The sequence below is a fragment of the Ranitomeya variabilis genome, chromosome 5 (assembly GCF_051348905.1).
Source record: "Ranitomeya variabilis isolate aRanVar5 chromosome 5, aRanVar5.hap1, whole genome shotgun sequence".
Taxonomy (NCBI): Eukaryota; Metazoa; Chordata; class Amphibia; order Anura; family Dendrobatidae; genus Ranitomeya; species Ranitomeya variabilis.
The window spans coordinates 86,886,322-86,896,656 of NC_135236.1; positions in this window are offsets into that span (position 1 = coordinate 86,886,322).

A 10,335-nucleotide genomic window follows, 5' to 3' on the forward strand; every position below is an offset into this window, starting at 1 on the left:
TTGACATGATGGCATCACACAGTTGCCGCAGATTTGTCGGCTGCACATCCCAAAGATGCTCCATACAAGGCAGGATGGATCCATGCTTTCATGTTGTTTACGCCAAATTCTGACCCTACCATCCGAATGTCGCAGCAGAAATCGAGACTCATCAGACCAAGCAACGTTTTTCCAATCTTCTACTGTCCAATTTCGATGAGCTTGTACAAATTGTAGCCTCAGTTTCCTGTTCTTAGCTGAAAGGAGTGGTACCCGGTGTGGTCTTCTGCTGCTGTAGCCCATCTGCCTCAAAGTTCGACGCACTGTGCGTTCAGAGATGCTCTTAGGCCTACCTTGGTTGTAACGGGTGGCGATTTGAGTCACTGTTGCCTTTCTATCAGCTCGAACCAGTCTGCCCATTCTCCTCTGACCTCTGGCATCAACAAGGCATTTCCGCCCACAGAACTGCCGCTCACTGGATTTTTTTTCTTTTTCGGACCATTCTCTGTAAACCCTAGAGATGGTTGTGCGTGAAAATCCCAGTAGATCAGCAGTTTCTGAAATACTCAGACCAGCCCTTCTGGCACCAACAACCATGCCACGTTCAAAGGCACTCAAATCACCTTTCTTCCCCATACTGATGCTCGGTTTGAACTGCAGGAGATTGTCTTGACCATGTCTACATGCCTAAATGCACTGAGTTGCCGCCATGTGATTGGCTGATTAGAAATTAAGTGTTAACAAGAAGTTGGACAGGTGTACCTAATAAAGTGGCCGGTGAGTGTGTATATATATATATATATATATATATATATATATATATGTGGAGTGGAGGGATTGGGAGGCAGAAGAGGTGTTGGGTGGAGAAGAGGGTTGTGCTTGGGGCATGATGGGTGTGGAAGGAGACTGGTGGTAGTGGGCAGGGAGTACAGGTTGGGCAGGGAGTGGAGGCGCAGGTAATTAATATATTTATATTGCATGACCCTGGCTGAAATCCAAAAAAAAGTGTTAGACATTTTTGTAAACATTTTTTATTAAATGGAGTACCGTAAGTAATATTTACCTTTGGCTCACCATTGTTGACCGGAGGAACGACAGGGCGCTTGCATACTTATACTTGCTCCTGCGTCCTCCCCATCCACTCGAGGCCCGCATCTCCTTGTTAGGGTACGTGTCCACGTTCAGGATTGCATCAGGATTTGGTCAGGATTTTTCATCAGTTTTTGTAAGCCAAAACCAGGAGTGGAACAATTAGAGGAAAAGTATAACAGAAACATATGCTCCACTTCTGTATTTATCACCCACTCCTGGTTTTGGCTTACAAATACTGATGAAAAATCCTGACCAAATCCTGATGCAATCCTGAACGTGGACACATACCCTTAAACTCCTTGTTTAAGCGAACCCTGATTGACCGCAACCACTTGACAACTCTTTCGCCTGAAAAGTGCAAGCACAAATTGGTTAGTATACAGCACTTTACATCCAGCAACATAACTGAACTGTGTATACTTACGCGCTTGATTCTGGGCCTGAACATCGAGATCCTCCCAGTTGTCTACAAGCTGTTGGCATACATCCTCCCAGAGCTGACGGGTAACACCAAGATCTGCGTGGCTGCGGTCACCCATGTTCCACAGGGGCTCCCGCTCTCGGATCAGATCGATGAGGAGGTCGATATTTAGCCCGGCCTCCTCACCGTCTGAGTCAGGAGCACGCTGTGAAACCTGTTAAAAAAGACAAAAAACAAAGACATGAGACTCAAAACAACAACATACAGTGGAATAAAAAAAAGTTAATTACTCAACAGCGACCGCCTTGACGCTCACGCCGACGACCCTGGGAGGCACTTTGAGGACCTCTAGACTGAGCCCCAGAATCTGAAGACTAAAAAAAAAAAATTATGTGTTTGGATGTAGGCTTATGTATTGTATGTACGGTGATGTCTGTAATGATCTGTTTTTGTGTTGTGTGTACTGTGATGTCTGTGATGATGTGGTTCTGTGATGCATGTAAGAAACTTACCAATTGCGAGCCCACTCCGGGTATTTCTCCAGCCCGTCCGTCTCCTTCTGGAAGCACCTCTGATGCTTCAGCTTCCTGTTACAAAAAAATGGTATTATAGATAAAATATATATATATATATATATATATATATTATATATATATTACGTGAACATCACCAAAAAGAAAAAAAAAATACATTTATTTACCTCACAGCGCTGACGACGCAGGGGAGGGCTCCCAGAAGAAGACGACATAGCTTGCTACAGCTGGTTGCTGCCTGGCTGTGGCTGTAATTGGCTGGCTGGCTGTGGTTGTAGCTGGCTAGCTGTGGCTCGCCGGCGGCAGGTTCAGCTCTGGTTGGCGGCAGGTTCAGCTCTGGTTGGCGGCAGGTTCAGCTCTGGTTGGCGGCAGGTTCAGCTCTGGTTGGCGGCAGGTTCAGCTCTGGTTGGCGGCAGGTTCAGCTCTGGTTGGCGGCAGGTTCAGCTCTGGTTGGCGGCAGGTTCAGCTCTGGTTGGCGGCAGGTTCAGCTCTGGTTGGCAACTCTGTGTCTTGCTGGCTAGTAAATGGTAAATGGCATGCTTTATATCTGTTTCCTAACTAGGGGCTGGCCAATTGTATCCGAGCATGCTCAGTTTTAAAAAAATGGAATCCGGCGCTGGAATCCGTCATTTGATCCGGCACCCATAGGCTTCCATTCCAGCAAAAAGCCAAAAAACAAATTTTCGCAATCAGGGGCTAATACAAGTCAATGAGAAAAAAATGGATCCGGTTGCATCTTTCGCCGGATCTGTTTTTTTCAAAATGAGCAGGATTTAGCCTGACGGCGAAAACCTGATGTGTGAAAGTAGCCTTAGTGATGCATATCTAGCAATTCTCTGCTGAGCTCTGTATAACTCCGCCCACATCGCTGATTGGCAGCTTTTTTTGCACAAGCAGAAAGCTGCCAATCAGTGCTGGGGTGGGGTTGGACTACATGACAGCAGGTTTACTAGTCCTCTAGTGACAATATCCTGCTGATAAAGCACTGATTTAATCAAAACTACAGCAAGAACTCCAGTAATTGACACATTGCTGGAATCAGGTTCTCTGTCTCTATATCATACTACTCTCAGATTAAGTAGCAAAATCCTGGTGACAGATTCACTTTTAGTCCCAGCATGCACCCTCATGCCCATCATATATGGACTGTAACTGAGGCAGCAGCCCCTGATATAGAGGATGTAATTGGTGGGTATTATTGGCGATAATCATGTTTATACTTGTAGGATATGCATGGCTCAATCATGATGTATAAGCACTGTGTGCTCTTCATGTGCCACTGCTCACCCTTCAGAATCTAAAATCATGTTGAACACTCAGTAAATAGTAATTTGTAAGGATTCCTCTGGAGGGCAGTAGACTCCTATGCCAAGAAAGCTGATAGGCCTAAGCTAATTTCATAGTGTTCATAGATGACTGCAAAAAAGAACCTACTCACCTGCAGAATGAGCTCATATCAGACGCTCTAAACTTCTATTTCTGTTCTGTAGAGGAATTCAACAATTGTATTTTCTTTAAAGAGGTCCGATCACTGGAATTCTTCAACCTTGACAGTGTCCCTGTGCTTCTCTCCCTTGTTCCCCAGTGTGTGTTGGTGTGTGCAACTGTATGTTGCCAGGTCCCCCATCCGTAGTCTGTTAGGTTATTCCCTTATCCTGTGCCCTGAACCCGTATTCCTGGTCCTAGTGTGGCCAGTGCCTGAACTTCGTCTCCCTGTCCGTGTGCGGCAATTGTCAGTACCAGTATCCGTAGACACTCTGCGTAAAACCGGCTAGGCCCAGAGCTGCTACAAGATTTCGCCCATTATCGCACACCACCAGGCTGGGCTTGAGGTTCAGCAGCACCAACCAGTCATCTGTCTGCTCTTTAATCCCCATCCACAGCTCATGTGGGATTTTTCCCACAAACAAATGAATTACAGAACAGCCTGCTGTCATTTTGCCCCTGGCTGTGCTGAAATTAGTGGTGCAGTTGTTACACTGATCAGATGAGGAGACGCTGGCAGAAGTGGAGTAGGAGGAGGAGGCAATATGGACAGATAAGCATCCAGCAATCCTCGGTGGTGGTAGGACATGAACCAAAATAATTTCTGCCTCAGGCCCAGCCACCATAACATATACCCAGTGGGAACTTAGAGAGATATAATGTAACACCCCAGGTAACCGGTTGTTACAGTGATGTTGCCTTTCCTTCGGGGAGGGTAATATCAAACTTGGAAGCAAGGAGGATTTCCTTTACCAGGTAACGTACCTACATGCAACACATTCTGAATCCAGGCCAGAAGGGGTAGCTCTGAATCCGGATTCAGGGGAGCTTCCCCAGCTTTAAGTATTCTGGTCTGGAGGAGAAGTTAGTTAGTTGGTCCAGAGAGACCAAGGCAGACAGTTCAGTGTGGAGAGACAGTGGAAGAGTGAGGAGTGAGAGCAGAGAGTGGGGCTGTGCAGCCACGTGTGAGCTGCAGCTCCAGGAAAGGAAGATAACCTGAAGGGTTGGAATGTAGTGAGCATCTGAGAAACGAAGCACAGGAGCAGGAAAGGGCTTAGAGGGGTACTGTGACTGGACACCCTCTGGCCGAAGCGCAGAAACCGGGCACCGGGAGCCAGAGGCTGTGTTGTACTCCAGGTCACACGGCAGAACCATAGGGTAAGGGACTTTATGTAATTTACCCGCACCCACACCTGAAGGTGCAGCAGTACACAAAGAGCCCAGGTCATGATAGAGACCCTATAAAAAGGCTCACACTGCCCACCATACAGGCAACTGTCCCAGGACAGGAGAGAGAGGACTTTGTCAGCAAGCCACAGGCCGCAAGGACCTCGCATACGAGCGCGAGTAGGAAGGCTTACGGATCTCACCTGGGAGAGGGATCCACCTTTGACTCCAGGCCGGCCGGACCTATCACCACCTGTTGCTGGTACCCTGGACTGTGGCCTGATTCAACCAGTAAACCAGGTAAAGACGTTACAACCCTGTGTCCACCATTTATTTGCTGCCATACACCATCCCTGTCCAGCACACCGGGAGCCCTGGGGACCCCGCTTCACATGTGGGAAGCATCACTATCTTTGCTGCAGTAACATCACCCCAGAGGACCCCTTTAAGCAGCATCGGTCCCCTCTGACCGAGAACCACAGGTGGCGTCACGAACACAAACTTTATTAAAACCCTTAAAAGACCTTCCCCTTTTACTTGAGCGCCCAGGGCCACGGATCGGGTCGCAGCCACCGTGACTTCCCCTTTAATTGTGACCGGACCTGGTACCGAGTACCCCACTGCCCTGTTGGGCGACTCAATAGCATCCCTGCCCGTGCTTACTGGTCCATGTATCTGGTTATGTGGAGCTTTACATTGATGGCGCTGCACAGTGCACACCTGATTTTGTCCACAACATGTTCATGCAGAACAGGGATGCCCGTCTGGAAAAGTGGTGGCTGGGAACCACGTATTGTGGTTCCGTGATCCCAATGTATTGTTAGCCTATTAGAAATCAGTTATGAGGTCATATGTAGAATATGGGATCCATTGTTTGGGAGATGTACAGCTGAATGCTTCAATGGGATGATGTGGAGATGCTCGGTGACATTGCTCAGGAGCTTGGTGGCCCTCTTGCTCAGGAAGGGGAGAAAGAGGCCGAGACCACAGCAGAAGAGAACAGGAGGAGGCTCAGATCTCTCCTGGTTTTCAGGTGTGTACTCTACTGTAGTTCGTGCTTTATATTCAGGTGCCTCACCCTGCAGGCGGTGCACAGGTTAAGAGCATGCAAACCACCTGTGTATTGTCAGGGAGCTCCTTTGAGCTGCCTTTCGTGTGCTCAGTTCGTCAGTGCAGTGGCCAGCAGCAGCCGACGTACTGGCTAGGGGATGACTGCTGTGCTCTTGTACCCTGTTCCTTCTTTTGCTGTGCAGCTGGGGCAGCGTGAACACCACCTCTTCCTCCAAACTGCCCACATCACTCATATGGCCTTGACTCCATGTGGGGTCTAGGATCTCATCATCCCCAATCGCACATCTTTTCCCGTAACTCTGCTGACCTAATAATCTACTTCTGTCCTTGCTACTCCTCCGCTTCTTCCTTCTGCAAATTCCTTCATTTCCTCCCAATTCCACAACGTCTATAATCTACTTCACTAATATATCTCTGAACTAATCTCTCGTTATCTACCACCACCTAATCTCTGGTTCTCCCAAGACCTCCTTCTCTTGTCCACAAAAGTACGTTCCTCATCCAGTCGCCTGCAAGAGTTCTCACAATTATCCCCCATCCTGTAGAATTCAGTAGCCCAACATGTTCAATTTATCCCCTACATCCAGAACTTTCAAGTGGAATTTGAAAACCCATCTCTTCAGAACAGATTATAGAGTGCCCCCAAAGGGCCGTGGGGTACCCGGGCCAGGTCAGACAGTTCTTAAAGGGGATGTGGTCACGGCAACAGTGACCCGGTCCATGGCTCTGGGCGTCCAATAAAAGGAGTTAGAAAGTTTATGGGATAAGTGTTTGTGACACCACCTGTGGTATTCGGCAAATGTGAGATGTTAGCCGACGCTGCTTGAAGAGACCGCTGGGGCTGATGGTGATGCAGCAGAGTTGGTACAGCTCTCCACAGGCAGAGCTTTAGTCCCAGGGCACTTTGGTTGTATTATGGTGGTGATGGGAGTTGTGGTGATTGTAGTGCAGAGTGGATGGCGTAGTGAATAAGTGTGAGGACACAGCGGAGTGCAGTTTTCAATGCTTTAGTCACAGTTCTTAGTTGCCCCAGCCGGGGTGTTGTGTCCTCCAGGTTTGTGGTCCTGCCAGCTCTCAAGCAATTTGGATGCACTTTCCCGAACCCTCTTTCTATGTTCCTTTCTCTGGCCGTCTCTATGCCCTGGCTTCGCCTCTCCTGCCCTGCGCCTGCCACACAGTGTCCCAAGCCAGCAGCTTCGGATCTTGTCGGGCAGTGTGCACTAAATCCCCCTGTATCCTATATGGCTGCCTTTTCAACGAATGTGTGCAGATGTGGCTGTGCTTCTTACAAAAGCCACAGCCTCCGATTAGCTAGCTGAGTCCTTAGTTTCTCCACTAGAATGGAGCCGGTCCCCTTGCCTGCGACCTAGTGCCTCCACCTGACTCTGGTCAGCGTAAATACGAGCCCCACGGGTGGACTTCTCACTACCCGTTCCTCTAGGACCCCTTCTGGGTGCTTCCTTCAATCTCTCTCACTTCTCTCTTCAGGTTGTCAGGAGCTGAAGACCCTCACATCTGCTCAGCTCCACTTCTCTCACAATCTAATTTTTCCTCCTAATTAGCTCTTCCCCTACTCTACCTACCCCACCCACTCCTCCAACACCCTTTCATATCCAGCCTGGGATGAGGCCATCCTCCCTTAGGGTACGCCCAGGTGCCCTGACTGAAGTGTCTAGTGTTGGATGCAGGTGTTAGGGTTCTGTGCCTTGTCCCCTCCTTACCTGAGAGTGGAATACCACACCTCTGGGTGAGGTGCAGTACTCTGTGGTAACTGGACCCTCAGGGGCGCCACATACCCCCACCCCCCTTGGGCTGGAACAGAGCAAACAGATGTTACAGGAAAACATGCAAACATTTTTCTGCATATGCATTTTAACAGGTGAAACAGGTAAAAACTTTCTTCCCTTTATGGGAGGCACTTCAAACTTGAACGTTGCATAACAATTATAACATATAACATTACCCTTAATATAACATTCTCAATAAGACATAACGTTACTCTCCTTCTCAATTAAATTATCTTTTACGGTAAACATTTTCAACTGTTTTTTTTTAAATCAGATTTTTATTAACATTATTCAAATTGACAACTACACACAATTGTGTCAGCAAAGGAGAATAGACATGTTTACAAACATTCTGAAACAAACCCCCAGTTCCTCACCCTGCCTCCCTCCTCCCTTAAAGCCTTTATAAACAAGAATAGGACAATAGCATACATTGCTTACATAATAAAACAACATCCCACTGGAATCAGTTCCTCTCCATCCAAGGTTTCCAAAGTGTTTCAAAAGTTTTCATACTTTTCCTTTTTTCATAAATACCCTTTTCCATATTAATAACCATATCAGACTGTCTATAAAATTCCTGCAGAGTTGGCGGTACCTCACTCAACCAGTGCCTGGCAATTAGCTTTCGCGCAACATACAATAATCTAGCTATGGCCACTTCATGATGATTTGGAACTCGGATCTCTTCCACATATCCCAAAATAAATATCAAAGGATTGCTTGCGATTGTACAGCCATACGATTTCCCAATTGCTTCTCCCACCTCCAACCAATATGAATTCAATCTCGTACATTGCCATAACATGTGTAGAATCCCTGCCCCGTCGGACTGGCACCTAGGACACTCGGAAGTCTGTCTCAGCCCTGCCTTATATAGCCTTGTAACGGGGTCTACCGTGCTGGAGTACCTCTTTCAGTACCACCCCATGTTTCAGGAGGTCCACTCTGCTTTGGCTGGAGTCTGAATGAAGTACGCTGGCTGGAATTGCTTGGTTACATGGGCGCATATAAAAGATCACTGCTTCTCCACGTATTTCCAGTGTGACACTTTACTCACAGGACACAGAATATATCACACAGATACAGAGGGCAGGCCAATTGAAAAGCGGCAGGCCAGACACACATTACAATAGCCGCAGGTGGCCGGAGCCTGCCGATATTTACTGTGGGAATTACAAAGGTGGGGGAGGTCAGAAGGGGGATATCTTATCCCCTCTGCCCAGGGGCGCAGCCTGTGGGCTGATGCATTAGGGACATGCATCTCACATGGAACCTATTATACATACATATACTGTATTTTCTGGTGTATAAGACGACTGGGCGTATAAGACGACCCCCAACTTTTCCATATAAAATATGGAATTTGGGATATGCCCGCTGTATAAGACTGGGGTCATCTTATACGCCCAGTCATCTTATACAGCGTGTGGTTCCCAGGGTCTGAAGAAGAGGAGACTCTCCTTCAGGCCCTGGGATCCATATTCATGTTAAAAATAAAGAAAAAAATAAAAAATATGTATATACTCACCCCTCCGAGAAGCCTGGCTCTCACCGGTGTAAGCGTCTGCCTCCGTTCCTAAGAATTGCAGAGCATGAAGGACCCTCGATGACGTCACGGTCAGGTGACTGGCCTGTGATTGGTCCGTGACCGCTCATGTGACCAGTCACCTGACCGTGACGTCATCGAAGGTCCTTCACGCTCTGCAATTCTTAGGAACGGAGGCAGACGCTTACACCAGTGAGAGCCAGGCTTCTCGGAGGGGTGAGTATATCCATATTTTTTATTTTTTTCTTTATTTTTAACATGAATATGGATCCCAGGGCCTGAAGGAGAGTCTCCTCTTCTTCAGACCCTGGGAACATCCAGGATCGCTCCCTGCACACGCCGTACCCGGCGTATAAGACGACCCCCGACTTTTGGGACAATTTTTAGGGGTTAAAAAGTCATCTTATACGCCGGAAAATACGGTAACTGCACAACATATTCTGGGTGCTGGGGGGTTCCGTAACACGGCTCCCCTTTTCAGCGATGCGATCGGCATACACAGTCTGATCCTTAAAGGGAAGGTGCCGCATTTTATTTTTTGTATTAAAAATGATTGTTTATATAAACAATTATTTTTAATACAAATTTACATTTTTTAACTTTAGCATTTTTTTTATTATTAATTTTTTTTTCAGCCACTGGGCGCCGCCATTTTGCTTTGCAGGAGTGTAAGTGTTGCGGCACGACACTTACACTCTGCAAATATGGCAGCCCTGAGCATAGACATCTGCGGTCGACTGCCGACCGTATAGTTTTCATTGTGCTGCTCCCTGCTGTGATCTGGCCACGCCCCCTGAGCCGTCCACACCACAGCAGAGGCAGGAGATCAGCGCCATCTTCCTGGAGCTCACAGTGCATCTGTGAGCTGCAGTTTCCCAGTATAATCGCAGGAAACCTGCGGTTATAGGAGGAGGAGAAGGAGGAGACCAAGGACAGGAGGGAGAAAGGACTCAGCAGCTGAGCAGTGAAGTAAGTATCAGTGGGGGAGGGGGAGAGGCAATCTAATCCTATCCTTTGTGGTGCTGACTCTGAGCAGTTATCTCCTCCCATGTGTGTTAGAGTACTGTCACACAGTGCAATTTTGATCGCTAGGACGGTACGATTCGTGACGTTCTAGCGATATCGTTACGATATCGCAGTGTCTGACACGCAGCAGCGATCAGGGACCCTGCTGAGAATCGTACGTCGTAGCAGATCGTTTGAAACTTTCTTTCGTCGCTGGATCTCCCGCTGTCATCGCTGGATCGTTGT